Genomic DNA, 19,910 nt, shown 5'->3' with positions numbered 1-19,910 from the left:
GACCCTGGCACAGACGTTGGGGGTGGTGAGAGAGAGCATTTCTACAATTATATTCTACATTTATAGAATTCTACAATCCTACAATTTCATTGAGCAGACGCTTTTGTCCACAGCCACGTACGTACATCACATGTATAGAATATATATGTTCCTCTTTCATCTACTGATTAACCACAAAATGCAGTCAAATGCCAGTAAATTCTGAGTATTTATTCATTATTCATGATTATTTATTATTTTTGAATCCATTTTCATCGTCACTCTTCTGTTCATTTTCAGTTTGATTCATAAAAATGAACAAACTTTGACGTGTTTTCTTCTCTTGTGTGTCAACAACTTTGGATTGGGAATCTCCTGACAAACAGACCACATGACCAGGAGGAAGTGTTGTTGGTGAGTTTGGCCCCTGAGCTCAAGACAGTTGGGACCAATAAAGGACAGCTTCAAATGCAGCTGTGAAGCCTCATTGTCAGCTGGGAGGAACGACAGGTGTCTCCCTCTAGTGGCTCCTCACAGCAACACCAGCCTCATTTCATTCACATGCATCCACCACCTCACTACCAAAGGCCAGTGGGCCTGGACAGACAGGAGAGTTTCAAGTGTTGGACAAAGGTCTTTAAGGTGTTCTTATTAATTCTATAACATCTGAGATTAAAATCTATGGAATTACAACCAACAAGCAGCCAAACACCTGATCAGATGCTCCTTCATCAGGCTGAGGAGAATCAATCTAAACTGGGATGAAGAAAATTAACTGAGAGGAGAAACCTCCTGATTGGATGACATGGACCCACCTGATCCATGTCAGCCTTGTTGGAGCAGAAAGAGGTGGATCAGAGGAATCAGTGGATCAAGACTCAGGTGGCAGATGAAGAATCTCTGTATTCACAATGGAGTCAGAGAAATCTTCCAACGTGAGAGAACGTGACAGACCATTTTATACTGAAGACAGGCTGTGTGTGTGTGTGTGTGTGTGTGTGTGTGTGTGTGTGTGTGTGTGCGTGTGTGCGTGCGCCACTCAGCCTTCAGGAGACAAAGACCGAGGCCGGGGGTTCACGGACTTCTCCTTCTTTCCTTGTTGTTTGAAAACGAAAACCTTCCGCTTCTTCTTCTTTCGAAGCGCATTTTGATGACGTATGTGGTGACGTCCGAAGCCTCGCCAGCTGGCAGTGACCACGTGACTGATTCAGGACCTGTTTCTCCGGCTTGGCGTGAGATTCTAAATGTAAAGCAGTGAAACGCCGTGGTTTCCTCCCTCCTCGTCCAAAAGCGTTCGCTATTTGATCAAAGGAAGGAGAAACAAGTGACTCGATGTTGTGGAGGCTGAACTCAGAGTTGAGAGAACTTTCATTCTGATCTGAGAGCAGCAACAAAGCCACTGAGAAAAACTGAACCACTGTCAGAGTCGGCACAGCATCAGCAGTCAGGCTGTGTTCACACTGGGAGAAACCATCGGACAGAAACCTCCCTCAGTCACACTGAAGGAACCTGAACTGACTGCTGCAGCTGGGACACACACACACACACACACACACACACACACACACACACACACACACACACACACACTCAGCAGGAGACATGAACAGAGAGATAAAAGCACAGGATGCCTCCTCCTCCTCCTTCCAGAGATCAACTGATCTCCAGATTGACTTCAGTTCTTTGATCAGAATTCTTCTTCCTCCTTGATAGATTTATTGATACTTTGTCATAGACGGTCCATTCCTATTGGAGGATGTTAAAGAGCAGAAGAACCAGGTTCCCATGTATGGAACTAGAATATTTATATACTGTATTGCAGTCGTTTCCAACATCCATCCATCCATTGTCTTCCTCTTATTCCTGATAAGGGTCATGGGGGTGGAGCCTATCCCAGCATCTACAGGTGAGAGGTGGGGTTCACCCTGGACAGGTCACCAGTCCATCACAGGACCAACACATTGAGACAGACAACCATTCACACTCACAGTCACACCTACAGTCAATTTAGAGTATCAATCAGCCTCGTCCCCTCTTGATGTCTTTGGACTGTGGGAGGAAGCTGGAGTACCAGAGAGAACCCACACAGGAACAGGGAGAACATGGAGACTCCCACAGAAAGATCCTGTGCTCCAGCCGGGACTGGAACCCTGAACCTTCTTGCTGTGAGGTATTTTTATCTCACAAGTGTAAAAATGGAGAACGTTTATGTCATTACATGTTGTTCTCCATTGGGTCACTAGGGGGCAGCACCTACCTGCATCGCCAATATGAGCCTTCCGTCTGTCAGGGGGTAGAATTCAGTCACCACCAAGGACATCAGAGTCAGAGTTTAGACATCAAAGACAGACATTAAAGCCTCTCTGATAAAACAAAAATATCCTGCAATATTGTTTTCCAAAGTGAGACCCTCTTTATTCTCTAGTTTAATCTGCTGCAATAATAATGAGCATCTTTGTCAGTCTACTGATGAATGTCAGATATCTTTGATGACCAAACCTGGACGTTTGTCTCAGTTTGACTGGAAGTCTCATTCATTCATTTCTCCTCCATGATTTCCTGCAATGATTTCCTGGTTCTGCTCCATTCAGGTTCAGAGAGCTGAGATTAAAATCACTCAGGAATAAAAGAGGAGACACCAACAAGTCAGCATGGAAGAGGAGCAGCTTTTCAAACTGGTCACCCTGGCTGCTGGTCTGGGCCTCCCTTTGCCTCGGTGCTCCTTGAACCAGTGAAGGTCCTGGTCCAGTCTTCTCCACTGAGTCCTCGTCAACAGGGAGCACCTCCCCACCAGAGAGGTGCAGGGCAAAGGAAAGGAAAACTCCAACCAGAATGAACGCTGCACTAAAAACTGTCCTCCATTTCTTGAGGGGAACGTTGGGTCTTCCTCAGGCAAACGGCAGTCAGCAGTGGCCCAACATCTGAACTGAGCCCAGACCTGGTCAGCTGATCATTCACCAGCTCAGCCCCTCCCACTCATGACGAAGACCTTGAAAACCCCAACATCACCTCCTCCACCTCAGTCTGGCGTGTCTGGATGGAGGGCTGTGACGTCAGCAGCGATGACATCACTGACACAAACACACTGATCTCTGACTGGTTTGGTCTGAGTGGGATTCAGTGACATCACACAACCTGCACCAGATAAAGGGGCGGGGCATCCAGGAGCTGTGACATCACTGGTGACTCTTGTTGGGCCGCCTTCTTGGCCAAAGTGGAGGAGAACAGGACCCAAATACAGACGGGGGAGAGGAGCGTTCAACAAAAGGAGGCTTGAATGATGAAAAGACAAAGAACAACAAAGGAACTCAAAGCACCAACAGAGGAGAAAAGACAAAGTAGCAAACAAAAGCCAAACTTCCACTGGAAACTTGGAGGAGCTGGAACAGGAGGGAGAGAACATGAGGCTGAGAATCCTGGAGAATGAGAGGTGGACAAATCCACCAGCGCAGCATCAGGAGAGCAAAGAAACCAGAAGGAGCTTTGAGGAGCTGCTGACATGCAGCCAGGGAGCGTCTGCCTGAGATGGGAGGAGCTGCTCATCCACCCAGATGGAGAAGCAGCCATCTTGCTCTTCTGACGCCGACCGGCAGAAGGAACAGAGGAGGTGAGGGGCCTCACGTTGTCATGGCAACATGGAAACATTCCACTCTGTCAGCGGTGCCTCCATCAGACGCACTTTGTCTTTGTGAAGATCAAAGTGAAAGGAAATAATAAAATAAAACAATGAAGGCTGCATGAACTGAGTGACACACTTGAGGATGACATCAGCGAAATGTGTGATGTCACACTGCTGAGTCGTGAGGTCACCACCAGAGAACAAATGAGTGATGAGATGCTGATTATTGACTCTCTACTTTAAATGATCTCACTCTCTTCCAGCTTGAAGAAGTTTGAGGATGAATGAAGTCAAGAAATGGAAAAATGGAGAACGTTCATGTCATTACATGTTGTTCTCCATTGAGTCACTAGGGGGCAGCACCTACCTGCAACTCCTGGGAGCCCTCAGTCTCTCCTCATTTTCAGGCTCCAACTAAAATGAAGCTTCAACTCTTCTGAATCCTCTCCACCTGTCAGATCTGTTTGAAACTTCCAGGTTTGATCAACATCCCAGTCTGAACACATCTACAGGTCAGTGGTGACCACAGCGCCACCTACTGGCAGCAGGAAATGACAGATTTGACACTGAGATGTCCTCGTCACGGCGTGATGGAGAGTTCTGATGATTCATCAGCACAATCAAACTCTGAGAACTCCTCCCTGCATGGTTGATGAGGGTCAAAGTTCCCATGTGTCTCACTTCAGGTGGAGGACCAGAGATTTTAGGCTCATGTGAGTGGTTGATTCTAATGTAAGAATAACAGACCACAGACTAGTCAGTGAATAAAACTGCCGACTTCTTTATAGACAGAAAATGTCAGAAAAACAAAAACTATTGGTTCCAAACCCTTTACATCCACACACATTCAATAAAGGAGTCTCCCTCCAACCAACAGACAGAAACCAGACCTCAGGAGAATCAGGTTATTGACCTCTTTTGAGTCTTATTTGAAGTTAACCCGACTTATTTGAGTTGAGGTTTAATTTGGTGGCTGGATTTCTATGATTGTTTGTTTACTTCACGGTGTCTATTTGAGTTTCCTCAGTCTAGGTTCTCATTTGATCTTGGTTCAGCCTATGTATGAGTTTTAGTTCTACGTTCCCTCTTCCTGTTGGTTTGTTTCACCGGCTCTATCCAAGCTTGAACTCCCTTTCAACAACCCACTCATGTAACACCGATTTGGCACACAATCAGGAAACGTGAACAAAACAAAGTTATAAAAATAAAACTCAGGGCCAAAGTATTTCAATTTACAAGTCAATCTCACAAATCAATAATCAGAGTCTCTCCCGTTCATCACCAGTCTTTTCGTTCAGTCCGTTATCAGTCCAAAAGAAATTCAAGGTGTCTCTGTGAAACCTGTCAGTTCTGTCCTACCACAATCCCACCGTCAGGGTCAGTGTCACCTGGGTGGGTGAGGTTTGCAGCGCCATTTTCCACTCCGACTCTCTCTCTCCTGTGGGTGGCTCGCCATCTTTTCTCCACAGCGTCAGGTGTGTTTGCACACCAGTGATCCCGCCTACAAAACCTGGCCTAATCCTCGTTCACAACGATATCAACACAATCCAGAATCATGGACAGCAGTTGAGTCCAGTGTCTTCTCAAAAAATGAAGGGACCAAGGAGAAGACCTCAAAAGAGTCTGCTTTGTTTACTCTTTCCTCTCTCATTCTCGAGTCGTCCGTCTGCTTTAGTTTACTTTATTTATATTTTTTACAGCACTTTTCATCCAGAGACTGCAACACAAAGTGCTTCACAGAACTGAGAGAAAACAGGCAACATTCAATAAAATATAAAACAATACAATAAATACATGTTAAGAACCCGGCCTTCCCAACCCACATGACCACATACATGCACACACTACCCCCCCCCCACACACACACGCATACACACAACCACACACTGACTGTAAGTAGGAACATGGCAGGGCACTGAAAATCCTAGTGAGGAAAGACCACCTATGGGGGCCATCCTCACCAGGAGGTGCCACAGCCCACAACCACAGGGAGCGCCGCCACCCAGACCCCGGTACACTCCACATATAATGCAGAGCCCCCCAGCTCTCCGGGCCTGGACAATCCCAAGGACGACGCCCCCGCAGGCGGACCAGACACACCTCCCAGTGTGGAGGGCCCCCACCAGGAAACACTGGAGCTAAAAACTAAAAGACTAAAAGAAGGTAGAATAGGAAAGAACAGAAATTACAATCATATTAAAATATCAGAATGACATAAAATATTTACAAAATCTAAAAGTTTTAAGAGCTAATAAAAAAGTAGAATAAAATAATTAAAAGACTAAAGTAACAATAAGATATTGTGATAAAATGAAAGGACAAGAGAGACTAAGTCAGTTAAAAGCTTAGCTAAAAAGGGGAGTCTTGAGCCTCCTTTTAAAAACATCAACAGTCTCTGCGGTCCTGATGTTCTCTGGCAGGCTGTTCCAGAACTTTGGGCCATAATGGCTGGATGCAGCTTCCCCGTGGGTTTTAGTTCTGACTCTTGGAATGACTAAAAGGCCGGTGCCAGAGGACCTCAGGGTCCGCGAAGGTTGATATGACAAAAGCAGTTCAGATAAATAAGGTGGGCCAAGACCATTAAGACACTTAAAAACTACTAAAAGAACCTTAAAATTGATCCTGAAACACACGGGGAGCCGATGCAGCGACTTTAAAACTGGTGTAATGAGCTCCCGCCCTCTGGTCCTCGTCAGCACACGTGCTGCAGAGTTCTGGAGTCATTGTAGATTGTAGATGGTTGTTTTGGGGAGACCAGAGAGCAGCAGGGCACTACAAGAATCTGAACGACTGGAAATAAAAGCATGCATCAGCACCTCCGTGTTGGCCTGAGAGGAACGGGCGATTCTGGCTCTGTTCTTAAGATGATTAAAAACCTCTCTTAGTTATGTTCTTGACGTGTGGAATGAAATTCAGCTCAGAGTCCAAAATGACACCCGGGTTCTTTACAGATTGTGAAGGTGATGTGATGAGTTGATGAGTTTAGGATCACTCAGAGATCAAAGACTGAAGCAGGAGATCAATGAACAAAATTCAGACATCAAAGACAGAATTCAGACATCAAACACATCCCTGATGGAGGCTACACCCCCCCCCCCCCCAGACAGTTTCCATTTAAGTCATAAGTTTTATTTGTACAGCGCCAAATCACAACAAATGTTATCTCATGACACTTCACAAGTAGAGCAGGTCCAGCGCCTCACTCCTTCAATCAGTTTCTTCTCCGCTTCGAGGACCCTGACACCCCCCCCCCCCCCCAGCACCAGACTCACACCACCACCTGACGACACGCCCCTCAGTGTGACCACAGCAGACGTGAGGAAGACCTTTCAGGGAATCAACCCTCGCAAAGCTGCAGGCCCAGACAACATCCCAGGGTGAGGACTGAAGAACTGTGCACAACAGCTGTCCAAGGTGCTGGCGGACATCTTCAACACCTCACGGGCGCTGCCATCTGTCCCCACCTGCCTAAAGACTGCCACTATTGTCCCTGTCCCCAAGTGCTCCACAGTGACAGGCCAAAATGACTACCGACCCATTGCACTCACCCCAGTAGTCATGAAGTACTTTGAGAGGCTGGTCAAGGCCCACATAGAGGCCTCCATCAATGTCTCTGTGGACCCCCACCAGTACGCCTACAGGCAACACCGCTCCACTGATGACGCCATTTCACCAGTGGTCCACAGAGCCCTCACCCATCTGGAGAGCAGGAACTCCTATGTCCGCCTTCTCTTCCTGGACTTCTCCTCTGCCTTCAACGCCATCATCCCACATGGGGGACCTGTTCAGTGGACCTGAGGACTGGTGACCTGTTCAGGGTGAACCCTGCCTCTCACCAAATGTCACCCCCCCATAACCTTTAACAAATCAGTGGTACAGAAAATGGATGGAGTGACTGATTCACTGCAGAGGCACAGTGATGTTATTAATGGAGGAGTCTTTTCATTAAAGACTGAAGCTCCATACAAGACAGAGTCTGTAGACAAGAACATCACAACCTGGGAAGCTTTCACTTCTTTGGACAGACAGCTTTGATTTCAGGTTCTACCTCTGTAAAATTGAAAGTAAAGTAAATTGAGCACCTGTGAAGGTAAAACTGATGATGTCATGACTTGTTCAGTCCTCCAACGTTAAAGTCCAACAAGCTTTTGATTGGCTCTGATTCTATGTGGCAAAATCCTACAAGAGGAAACAGAAAATCTTGAGGTTGTCTCACTTTTTTTTAAAGAAACTCAGCACAGGACAGTGATAGGAGGCTTGTTTCCTTGATGTGGGCTTCACCTCCACTGTTGTCCACATTTAAATGCTGGCTGATGCTGGTCCCCTGTTGAAACCTGGACCAGACCAGGGACCTTCAGACCTTCAGTCTAACGCTGTTCCAGCATTGGATGAAAGAGACTGGTGCTCTCGTCTTCTTCAACATTGACTTGTTCTACCAGGACAAGAGAATCTGAGCTTGGATGTCATTTAGCTGTCAAAGGCTTGTTAAACTGGTAAACATCAGCTGGTGTTCACTCTGATGATGTAGCGGTGGTCTGGATTCTTCCTTCTGGAGCACCAAGCTGCTGGGAAGAAGCCTGATGATGTCAGAGTTGTGTTCAGTGGCTCCTGCTGGGTCCATTTCTGACAAATGGGCTCCAAAGAGTTCAGCTGTTTCAGAGGTCAGGGTTGCTGTCGGCAGACGAGGTGGCCGAGTGGTTAAGGCGATGGACTGCTAATCCATTGTGCTCTGCACGCGTGGGTTCGAATCCCATCCTTGTCGCAAGTGTCTCTAGTTTCTGCTCCTAGATTATGGAATTACTGTGAGGCTTTTAACTGACACAGATACCACTTGTGTCAACTTCCCTTTCATAACCTGACCAAAACAACTCTGAAATCCAGAGCTCGCATGTGTCAATCACCTCTGGAGAAGGTCCCGCCCCCTTAGAGCCATAAATCCTCCCATCAGTGAAGAAAACTGAAGACACCTCTTGGATGAGAGCTGAAGCGTCTTCAAGAAACCTGAAACAGTCCACTTAGTACGTTTAAATAATTCTACAATCCTACAGTTTCACTGAGCTTTTGTCCAAAGCCACGTTCATGTATCACATGTATATAATATATATCTGACACTCTTTCATCTACTCATTGACCAAAAATACAGTCTAATTCCAGTAAATTTGTGCAGAAGAAAACGTTATTTGTGCTGCTTCTTTATTTATTTATTTAGTTTAGTTCGTATTTTTTAATGTATTTTCTTTCAATTCACATTTTGTCCATTAACTTCATAATCAGAGTCGCCATCTCATCACATGACTAAAGTCTGGGTTCTGTATTGGTGGTAAAATATCCTTCCATGCCCCTCACTAGTTTGCACACAGAAAAGCATTTTTTACTGGTTTCAGATCTCTTAGCTTGTTCGCTCTCTTAAACCAGCTGTGGCAGGTTTCATTGTGTGATCGTTGTCGTCATCTTCCACTTATTCCTTACTAGTAAGGGTCGCGGGGTGTGGAGCCTATACCAGCATCTACGGGCAAGAGGCGGGGTTCACCCTGGACAGGTCGCCAGTCCATCGCAGGGCCAACACACAGAGACAAACAACCATTCGCACTCACATTCATACCTACAGTCAATTTAGAGTATCAATCAGCCTCGTCCCCAAATTGCATGTCTTTGGATGGTGGGAGGAAGCTGGAGTACCAAAGAGAACCCACACAGGAACAGGGAGAACATGGAGACTCACACAGAAAGATACTGTGCCAGAGCTGGGACTCAAACCCGGAACCTTTTTGCTGTGAGGCCACAGTGCTAACCACTGCACCACTGCACCACCGTGCACCCCTCATTGTATGATTTATTTTGAAATATAAATATGGAACAGAACCATTGGAATAAGATGTCAGGACATTTGAAGGAATGTCAATCTCCTGTTGAAATGTTGCAGTGTGCAGCTGAGGCTCTCTGGCAGTGGCACCAGGAGCCCCAATGGCAGAACCTGGACCCTCCTGGAGGAGAACCACAGGTGAGTGCCTTCTTGGCTCCAGATTGATGGAAATCAAGTGTCTGAGGCTGTTAGCAGCCATTAAGTTGATCTGGTTGGCACTGGTATTTGTTCTTGCTGCAGCTCAGGAGTGATTCAGGAGAAGAGTTTCAGAACAGCCCAGGTTGGGGACTGGAATTTTAAAATTTCCCCTGGAACCAGACAACCTTGGGAGGTAAAACCTCCAATCCTAGCCACTCAGATGCAGCAGCAGAAGAAGCTGTCATCCACCCTGACAGTCAGAGCATCAAGTCAAGAAAACATCACCATCTTGTAGTTCCAAACCTCCACCTGTCAGATTCAGCTACTTCTGATTGTGGGACTTTAAACTTGAACACAATGGAATTTGGACAAGGAGTTTTCCTTCCAGTCCAAACATCATCGTCCAGCCTCCAACCAGAGGTCCATCAGTTATCATGGAGCCACAGGTGGAGTCTGGATTCTTTTCTAGAATGAGACGGCAATGACAGTCCTGCCGAGTGACATCACTGACATGACTGGATGACTTCAGTCACGTGACTGGATGACTTCAGTCACATGACTAGATGACAGTGTAGATGCAAATGTAGAGGTTGGGGAAATCGTCTCTGAGAATCCAGCTTGAACCCACAGCCTCCTTGTTTTCCAAAAACCCAAACAGCGACCATCAGTCTCCCTCCAATCCTGTACTTGGGTAAACAACAAAAACAGAGTAAAAGTCTCTGGCAACATATTTGCTTCCTGTAGGGTTTCTTCATGTATGTGTGGTGTACCTGCTTTCCCAGAGGACTGCCATCTTTGTTCTGTGGGCTGACATGTTTTAGTGTCAGCACAGGTCATAGCGCTGAGACTGAACTCTCATTCTCCTCCAAGTATTATTTCCACCTCACACTCCTGCATATATTCAAGTGAACAGGGAACACAAATTCATGCTCAACTTCTCCTGTGTATTCATCCACAGTCACTAAACAACAACAAACCAAACAAAAGAGGTTTGCTAGCGTGGCGATCAGCTGTAGTTCACCATCTTATCCAGGTCACATGACTCAGGATTAGCGTGGCCGTCTGGCAACCAAAGGGTGGCTGGTTTGATCCTCACTTTCTCCAGTGACCATGTCAAAGTGTCCTTGAGTAAGAGACTGAACCCCTAAATACTTCTGATGAGTAGGTTGGCTCCTTGCATGGCAGCCTTCAGCATCAGTGTGTGAGTGTGTGTGAATGAGAGGACATTGTTCAGCTCCTGGAGTGCTGCTGAGGTAGAAAGGCTCTGTACAAACTGAGTCCTTTTACCATTTCTTTCCTGCTTCTAGCAGCGCTGTCGTCACTTCCTGTGACCGTGGAGGGAAGGGGTCCCCCTTCAGAATAAGTTTGATATCATTGTTACTTCCTCTTCAACATGCCTTTAGCAGACCAACTCAGAGAACAGCACAGTGAGGTAGTGTGGCCCAGCGGTCTAAGGCGCTGGATTAAGGCTCCAGTCTCTAAGGAGGCGTGGGTTCAAATCCCACCACTGCCATCATGTCCCAGGTCACTGGAGAGGTGTGGCTCTCACAGCCTTTCCTTTCACTTCCACAGGTATCTTCAAACCTGTGACCAAAAGAAGAAGTAGGTCCTGAAAACTCTCCAGCTGGTCCAGAATGCTGCGGCCCGCGTGTTGATGAGAACTAGTAGACAGTACTCCTGTACTGGCTTCTCTGCATGGCTACCTGTCAAATTTAGAATAGAATTCTAAATTCTCCTTCTACCATCAAAGTCCTCAACAATCAGGCTCCTTCATCCCTGACAGAGCTCCTAGTCCCCTATTATCCAGCTAGAACCCTTCGCTCCCAGGATGCAGGGTTACTGGTGGTTCCTAGAGTTCTAAAAGTAGACTGGGAGCCAGAGCCTTCACCTATCAGGCTTCCCTCCAGTGGAACCGTCTCCCAGTTTCAGTCCAGGATGCAGACACCCTCTCGACCTTTAAGAGCGGACTAAAGACCTTCCTTTTTGATCAGGCTTATAGTTGGGCTGCTTAGGGTGGCCCTTAGATATGCTGCTATAGGCTTAGGCTGCTGGGGGATCTCCCATGGTGCACTGGGCTTCTCTCTACTCCTCTCTGTCCTCCTTTATTTGTCATTTATAAATCATACTCAGATGTGTCACTAACTCTCTCTCCCTTCATCCCAGATGTCGGTGCTGCTGGAGGAGGCTGCAGACCTGAAGAGGCTCAAGCTGCCACCCGTAGCTCCACCTGCTCATCGTCTGTCCATCAGTCTCTTCCCTTCTCTCTCTCTTTATCTCTGTCCCTCTCTTTCCTTCTGTATATCTGTCTTCCTCCATTCTCTGTCTTTGTCTCTGCCCCGCTCTCCTGCTCTCTTTCCCCCCAACCGGTCAAAGCAGAAGGCCATCCCCACTGATCCTGGATCTGCTCGACGTTCCTGCCTGTTAAAAGGAAGGTTTTTGTCACCACTGTTGCAGGATGTGCTGCTGGTGGAGAACTGTTGGGTGGAGGTTCATTGAAGGAGTTTGGTTCGAGACCTGCTCTACTAGTAAAGAGTCATGAGAGAACTTTTGTTGTGATTTGGTTCAATACAAATAAAACTGACTTGACTTGACTACATCTATATACATGTACATCTCTATAGGTTTATCTTTACATCTCTATAACAACATCTTGTCTTATTATGGCAAAAGGTTTCTGAGGTTTGTACAGTAACTTGGGGGGGGGGTACCACAGCATTAGCTGTTTCCCATGGACTCTGCATCATTCACAACTCCTAAGCAGGTTACTAAAACAATATTATGAAGAATAATAATCATTTACAATATTTTCATAAAGCAGCAAACCGACAGATCCTTGTCCCTGATTCTTCTCTCTCTCTGGCCTCCATGCAGGTCCTACCTCAGATGGTGCTCACAGTGGTCCTCAGTGAGCTCAGGGAGCTTGTGAGGATAACCAGACACATGAAAAACTAGAGGGAACATTGGCTGGAGCTCAGTGTCTCCTGATGTACATGGCAGGGCAGCTGCTGCTGATGTCATCAAAATGAGCCCTGGAATCACAAGGTTTGCTGTGACGAGAGGCAGTGACATCAAGACATGTTTGGAGCTGTTTATGGTTGATGGTTCTGTTCATGCCACCGTCACTACAAAGAGTCAGCATTGCTGTGACAAACCTCAAAGGAAAAAAAGTCCATGGTGACAAGAGGAAAGACATTGATGAGGGACACCTGGATGCTTCTATTGGTGTTCTTCTTCTTCCTGGAGTGTTCAGATCCTGCAGTGAGGCCACTGATCGTCTCTGGGACGCATCGACAGGCAGAAATATTTTCCGGGCCACAAGGCCACTTCAGAACTTTCAACGAACATCAAGAGTCCTCAGATTTGACCACAGAGACACCGGAGCAAGAACTGACAAGCTTGCCCCCATTGGGGATGTCTGGGAAAGATGGGTGCAGCTCCTTGCACCAACATTCAACCCAGGGCCAGAGGTGACAGTGGATGAACGTCTTGTCCCTTTCTGAGGAAAATGCCCCTTCCAGCAGTCCATGCCCAGTAACCAGGAAGGACGGCAGAGCAGAGTTTGTGTTCTGGCCTGTTCTGCTTTTCATTTAGTGTTTATATTAAAGTTCTGTTGCTGAAAAAAAGACTTTTATGCCAAACCCAAAGGTTCATTTTATCATTTTTTTAATTGAAATCGAGGGTTTACTGACTAAAAAAAGGTCCAGAGGCCCACAACAAAATATTCAAATCAATATTTCCATGGATAAGGAAGCCTACCAAGGAAACCAAGAGATGGAAACAACTTGGATGATATAAAATTGTTTTTAGTGAATTTTACAGCTGATTGAAGATGTGGGTCAAAACTGACCGTTACCATAGAGATGGGAACAGAAAACTCAAATGGAAGCTCAAAAGGGGACTGAGCTCCAATGGTAGAGTGCTAGCTTAGCATGTGAGAGGTAGAGGGATCGATGCCCTCATTCTCCAGAATACTTCAGCTTGTTCTGTTGATCAGAGGAGCTGCTGGGTGATGAATGCTGATGTTTGTCCACTGCTGTGATAAAGTGTCCCCTGTTACTGAGATGAGGATGAACACCTGCTCAGGTCAAAGCTGCAATCAAACCAGGGACTCTGAACCTCCCACACAGTGAAGGAGTTTGTCCTGCAGGTTGATGGACGCTTATTAAGTTCTATCTTTGATCAAATATAAGAAATGTAAAATAATTCAACATTGATTGCATTTCCCTCCTTTCTTTGGTGCCCTCAGACTTTCTGAGAACTGTAGGAGGAACTGCTCTCTGTTCTGTGTTTGTTCTGCTCAGTGTAGGAAGGAACGAAGGACCGGAGCTCTAAGTTTTCCAGTTCCTACATCAGTGAACAGACTTTCTGTGCTGCAAGGAACCAAAGCTACTAAGGAGGATTACAGTTTGTCCTTGCAGGAGTCAGTGACTTAATAGAGTCAAACAAAGGGTTGAACCTGAATGAGACAGTCACCCTTCAACATGGGGCCATGGCAGAGTGAACCAAGAACACTGCAATGGGGGTGAGACTGGAGCCATGATGGACTCACAGTTCATCACCTCCACCATCATGTGGACCACCTGATCACCTCTCCCTCAACCTCTAAATAACTCATTCCCTGACCGGGAATCGAACCCGGGCCGCGGCGGTGAGAGCGCCGAATCCTAGCCACTAGACCATCAGGGACCACACTGAGCTCTCCAACAACAGAGACTATAGACAATGACTCAAGAACACAGGACTCTGTTGTCTCAGCTTGAGATGCAGAGGGTCCACCAAGACCACCAGACACCTCAGCCTCCTAAAGACAGTCCACCCCCAGGATCCTGCCCCCCTCTACTCCAACTCAGCCCTCCATTCATAACTGACTTTGTCTCAGTCTCTTCACAATGCCAGTCACTGAAACACTGACAATGTGATGGGGGCTTCCTGTCTTTATTACATTTTCTTCAAAGGATCCCGTGTGTCTTCTTTCTCTCTGTCTGTACTGGAGTGTGGTACCAGGCCCAGCTTGAACGGGTGACTGTGTCTGAGTGGGTCGAGGCTGGGCTGCAGGTATTGGGAGGTTAGAACCCATCTGTGAGGCTCCAGGTGGAGCGATCACCTGTGAGGGTGCAGGGACAGCAGGAAGCTGCACAGATGGTAAAGACATGGAGGGGAGACAGGTGGTGCTGGAGCAGTGACAGGAAGTGTCTGGCATTTTGGTTCATCCTGTGAGCTGACGTGAGGTTGTGGTTTTGCCTCCAGCCTCACCTCCTCATCAGTGTTCAAAAGGTTCAAAGGTGAAAAAATGGGATTCAACCAAACAGCTGGAATGAAGAGTTGGTAACACTTGCAGAGCTGCAGGGAGCTGGACAGGTCTCACCGTGGGGGGATTTGTCCCACAGATCCTGCTGAAGTGGCTCCTCCTCCTGAGACCTGCAATGCTGGCTGGACCTTTGGAAAAAGAACACAACAAATCTTCATAAACATTTACTTCAGCAGGAACACACAAGAAGGTGGGACTGGTTCCTTTTTCATGTTCACTATTTTGTCGTCTTGGTTCATGTTTTGGTTGTCAAAGTTAATTCTGAATATTTGTGGAAAGTTCGCCTGCCTTTACTTGTACCAATACTTCCTTTAGTAACAAATTAAAAAGCTCAAGCTAAACTTCAGTCAGGACAACCATTCTTTCTCATTCTTAGGCCTCTGTTTTATGTCCATGACCATCCTGTCTGTCACCTTTTGTGATGGAGACATCGGTTGATGACATCAGCAACGGTCCTCAACCTAACTGCCTCTGCCAGAAGCGAGCTGTCATCTGTCTCAGGGGACACAGTCGGGTGGACCGGGGCAGATGAGGGCCTGCTGCTTCCTTGAAATATTTCTAAATATTTCAGTTGCAACTGTATAGTGATGGTGGGTCAGTTTAGAGCTGTCAATCAATGTTAATAATTGATCTTAGCATCTGGAGATTATTTTAGGAACACAAATACTTTTACTTCATTCTGAGGATGAGCAGACGTTCAATATAATTCTCATTTCCTGGTCAAAGACTCCTGCTAGTCAGAGAGGATCTGGGCTGGATTGGAAAGCTTCAGAGAGGGAAACCTTCACTCTGGACTGGACTGAGAACGGAGCAGCCTCAGCTTCCTGGAGCCTGACTTGCCTCTGTGGTCTAAGGTTGTGAGGGCTGACATCACAGTGAAACTCCTGAGATCACAGAGCCTTTGAGATCACAGGCTGACTTCCTTTTTTCCCTAAAATGAAGAATAATAATTAAAAAAAATGTTGTGTCTGTGTTTGTGTTGCTGCATCAGTTAAACAATGACTCTGACAGAGGGGATGTAGCTCAGTGGTAGAGCGCATGCTTTGCATGTATGAGGCCCCGGGTTCAATCCCCGGCATCTCCAGCTGGTCCTTTGGAGCCTTCATCTTATCAGCTAAATTGATCCTTAAATGTGACAACAGTCGATAACAAACTACCAGAAGAGAAACCAGTCTGTTGCATATCAAAGTATTTGTAGCAGGGTCAGTGTGACTGTAAACATTCATAGCCAGCATGAAGGAGCTGGTTTTATCTTTGGAGGGGAAATCCCACACACAGCTGCTCTCAGTTCCAAATGTGTGTGTCCTCACTCCTCCGTCCTCCTGCTGCCCTCAGAATACAGACACAATTCAACCTGGCAAGTTTGGAGCATAGAAGTGCTCCTGAAGAGATGTGTGTCAGCCCACAGCTGGCTGTTCTTACCTGGAACCTCAAGATGAAACTGCTTCCACAGATTGGAAATGAATCTGATGTTGACTTTTGGACAAATCACCTGTTCATCAGTTCATCATCACTTCCATCCATTTTCTACTGCTTATCTTGTTATAGAAAGGAGTCTATCTGCTGTGTGACTGAGGCAGTTACTGTGAGCTGCTGCATGTCTCAGTGTGTGTGTGTGGGGGGGGGGGGGCTGTGTGTGACTGGTCGGCTGCCAAGGATTATTGATGAGATCAATCATGATCAGCTCAGAGATCACGGCACAGAAGAAGGAGACTTTTTGATTTTTGGGGGTTCAGTTTCTAAGTCAGACACATCATCACAATTTGAAGTTTTCCTCCAGTAAAAAACAAAACAACACAAAACCAAACAAAAACATGATTTGACTTCTGATGTCTACCTTTTTTGGAAATTGTGAGTCCAACAAGCAGGAGGCCGTTTGAGCTTGGAAACTGTGAAGCATCACCAGTAACTGCTGGTTAATTTACAGTTGTTTCCTCCAAAAAGTTTAAAATGAACTCAATGCTGAATCCCTCGTCGTCATCACTGAGCTGCAGAATTGGTCCATGCAGGAGGCTGAGCAGGTCTTCCTCTCTGGTCCAGTGTCTCAGCACAGGTCAGAGTAGAGAATTAAAACATGAACACAAATCTTTATCAGCTGTTTACTGATATCAGTGACTACCTTCAAGTAAGAGTGTTAGTGAATGGACCCTTTTTAAAGTTTATGTTATAATGTTTGAAAAATGATGCTCACAAAATCACAATAAAAGTGTTTGTGGTGAAATGATTCCAGTGGATTTTATTACCATTTTAAGAGTTCAAGCATATTTTGGTGACATTGTTTGATATCATGACTTTCAGTTACTTTAGCAGGACCATCGGGACATGAAATCTTCCTCATCATCCCATATCGACCCTCAACCCCTCACACAGAACCAGGAGCCCTCAACTGAAGGAACCTTTAAAAATGAGAAGTTGGACAGAAAGCAGTATTTTTTTGTGGAATGAACCTTTAAAACTATAAATTAGAAAGTATTTTGTTGGGATTGGAATAAACCTTTTATACTATAGTTAGAAACTAAAGGACAGGAAGTAGTATTTTGGTGGAATAAACCTTTAATACTACAGTTAGAAAGTAGTATTTTGCTATCATCTAATTCGATAGGTGGCGCTGTCACCAAAAAACAAAAGTCCAACAAATGCATTTTACCATCCAATTCAGTAGGTGGTGCTGTGGGGTCCTGGAACTGCAGCTCTCTGGTGCTGCAGGATCTCCTCTTGGAAAGCGTCACAGTTCAGAGGCGTTCCAGAATCTAGGAGCAGAAACCAAAGTCTCCTACGACGAGGATGGGATTGGAACCCACGCCTGCAGAGCTCAATGGATCAGCAGTCCATCACCTTAAACACTCGGCCACCTCGTCTCCTGACCACCATGAGGTGCTGCTTTCTCTGAGCCTTTGAAACAGTGAACTCTTTGGAGCCCATTTGTCAGAAATGGACCCAGCAGGAGCCACTGAACACAACTCTGACATCATCAGGCTTCTTCCCAGCAGCTTGGTGCTCCAGAAGGAAGAATCCAGACCATCGCTACATCATCAGAGTGAACACCAGCTGATGTTGACCAGTTTAACAAGCCTTTGACTGCTAAATGACATCCAAGCTCAGAGCTCTTGTCCTGGTAGAACAAGTCAGTGTTGAAGAAGATGAGAGCACCAGTCTCTTTCATCCAATGCTGGAACAGCGTTAGACTGAAGGTCTGAAGGTCCCTGGTCTGGTCCAGGTTTCAACAGGGGACCAGCATCAGCCAGCATTTAAATGTGGACAACAGTGGAGGTGAAGCCCACATCAAGGAAACCAGCCTCCTATCACTGTCCTGTGCTGAGTTTCTTTAAAAAAAAGTGAGACAAACTCAAGAGTTTCTGTTTCCTGTGTTGGACTTTGCCTCAGAGAATCAGAGCCAATCAGAAGCTTGTTGGTCTTGGATGCTGGTCATCAGGAGCAATGAGGGGCTCAGTGTCTTGCTCAAGGACACTTCAACATGGTCACCAGCTGAAGTGAGAACTGAACCAGCAACTCTGCTAGACGGCCACTCTGCCTCCAGGCCGTGCCCCCCTAACCTGAATCATCATGATGTCATTATTTGTTGCTTTAATTCACCAAATGTGTGACGTGGTGAGTTTGTCAGGAGTTTAAAGACCAAAGTTGTGAACACACAGAGAAGTAAACCTGTCAAAGCTGCTTCACTTGATGAGTGAAACTGAGGAACTGATAGAAGAGCAACAAAGAAAATGGAGTCAGAAGGTCGTCTTCTTCACTGCTCAGTCACAACACTGACACACACACACACACACACACACACACACACACACACACACACAAATAGTTTGTCTTTGAGAGAGGACAAAAAATGTTTGACTGTGCTGACATGAACTTTCATTGTCTAATTTCAGTCTCCTACAAATGTGTGTGAATGTGGTCGTTGTGGCCGAGTGGTGAAGGCGATGGACTAGAAATCCATTGGGGTCTCCCTGCTCAGGTTGGAGTCCTGCCAACAACGTTAAACTGTTGACAATTTAAAATTGACCCATTTTGCCACCACACTGTCCTTCATCACAGCATTTAACATCAGGACTGCTCCCAGATCAGCTCCATGACCTCATCCCTGCACCAGAGTCCCACCCAAGTTCATCAAAAACGGCCAAGCATAAATATATAATATGTATATAATGTGAACACACCTGTACAGGTGCGTTAACATGCTTAATAATAGAGAATGAGTGAAGGGTTTGTTCAGAGTGGAGTGCAGTACCACAGTCAGGCCAGCAGGTGGAGCTTTCGTTGGTGCTGTCTACCTAATTGCGGTGTCTGTGCTCTGCCAGCAGAGGTCGTGCTTCCCCACCAATCTTCTAGGGTGTCTGAGTGGTGCCGCCATGTTTAGGTCGTAGCAGGAGGACGTATGTTGGTACTTGGCAGTTCGGACGTAGCGAAAGTCACGTTATGAATGGAGGGCTGAGTTGGAGCAGAGGGGGGCAGGATCCTGGGGGTGGACTGTCTTTAGGAGGCTGAGGTGTCTGGTGGTCTTGGTGGACCCTCTGCATCTCAAGCTGAGACCACAGAGTCCTGTGTTCTTGAGTCATTGTCTATAGTCTCTGTTGTTGGAGAGGTCAGTGTGGTCCCTGATGGTCTAGTGGTTAGGATTTGGCGCTCTCACCGCCGTGGCCTGGGTTCGATTCCCAGTCAGGGAATGAGTTATTTAGAGGTTGAGGGAGAGGTGATCAGGTGGTCCACATGATGGTGGAGGTGATGAACTGTGAATCCATCATGGCTCCACTCTCACCCCCATTGTAGTGTTCTTGGTTCACTCTGCCATGGCCCCATGTTGAAGGGTGACTGTCTCATTCAGGTCCAACCCTTTGTTAGACTCTATTAAGTCACTGACTCCCAAACTCTGTAATCCTCCTTAGTAGCTTTGGTTATTGATGATCTGCAATGGTTCGTGGGGGGTGGAGCCTATCACAGCAGCCTTCAGGTGAGGGGCGGGGTTTATCCTGGACAGGTCACCAGTC

The 19,910-nt window shown here is 46.5% G+C and overlaps 5 non-coding genes across 5 annotated transcripts; 4 read left to right on the top strand and 1 right to left on the bottom strand.

Annotated features, from left to right (window-relative positions):
• The first annotated feature begins 8,278 nt into the window (after window positions 1-8,278).
• On the top strand, window positions 8,279-8,360 carry trnas-gcu (transfer RNA serine (anticodon GCU)). Its single transcript has one exon. It is a non-coding gene; the product is annotated as a tRNA-Ser (tRNA).
• Window positions 8,361-11,030: 2,670 nt separating this feature from the next.
• Window positions 11,031-11,112, top strand: trnal-aag (transfer RNA leucine (anticodon AAG)). Its single transcript has one exon. It is a non-coding gene; the product is annotated as a tRNA-Leu (tRNA).
• A 3,101-nt stretch (window positions 11,113-14,213) lies between these two features.
• Window positions 14,214-14,285, bottom strand: trnae-cuc (transfer RNA glutamic acid (anticodon CUC)). Its single transcript has one exon. It is a non-coding gene; the product is annotated as a tRNA-Glu (tRNA).
• A 1,634-nt stretch (window positions 14,286-15,919) lies between these two features.
• On the top strand, window positions 15,920-15,991 carry trnaa-ugc (transfer RNA alanine (anticodon UGC)). The gene has a single exon. It is a non-coding gene; the product is annotated as a tRNA-Ala (tRNA).
• Window positions 15,992-19,517: 3,526 nt separating this feature from the next.
• On the top strand, window positions 19,518-19,589 carry trnae-cuc (transfer RNA glutamic acid (anticodon CUC)). Its single transcript has one exon. It is a non-coding gene; the product is annotated as a tRNA-Glu (tRNA).
• Window positions 19,590-19,910: the final 321 nt, after the last annotated feature.

Source organism: Aulostomus chinensis, chromosome 1 (assembly GCF_037954235.1).
Source record: "Aulostomus chinensis isolate RoL2024-O1b breed Wild chromosome 1, RoL_Achi_v1.0, whole genome shotgun sequence".
Taxonomy (NCBI): domain Eukaryota; kingdom Metazoa; phylum Chordata; class Actinopteri; order Syngnathiformes; family Aulostomidae; genus Aulostomus; species Aulostomus chinensis.
This window is presented reverse-complemented; position numbering and strand designations above follow the sequence as displayed.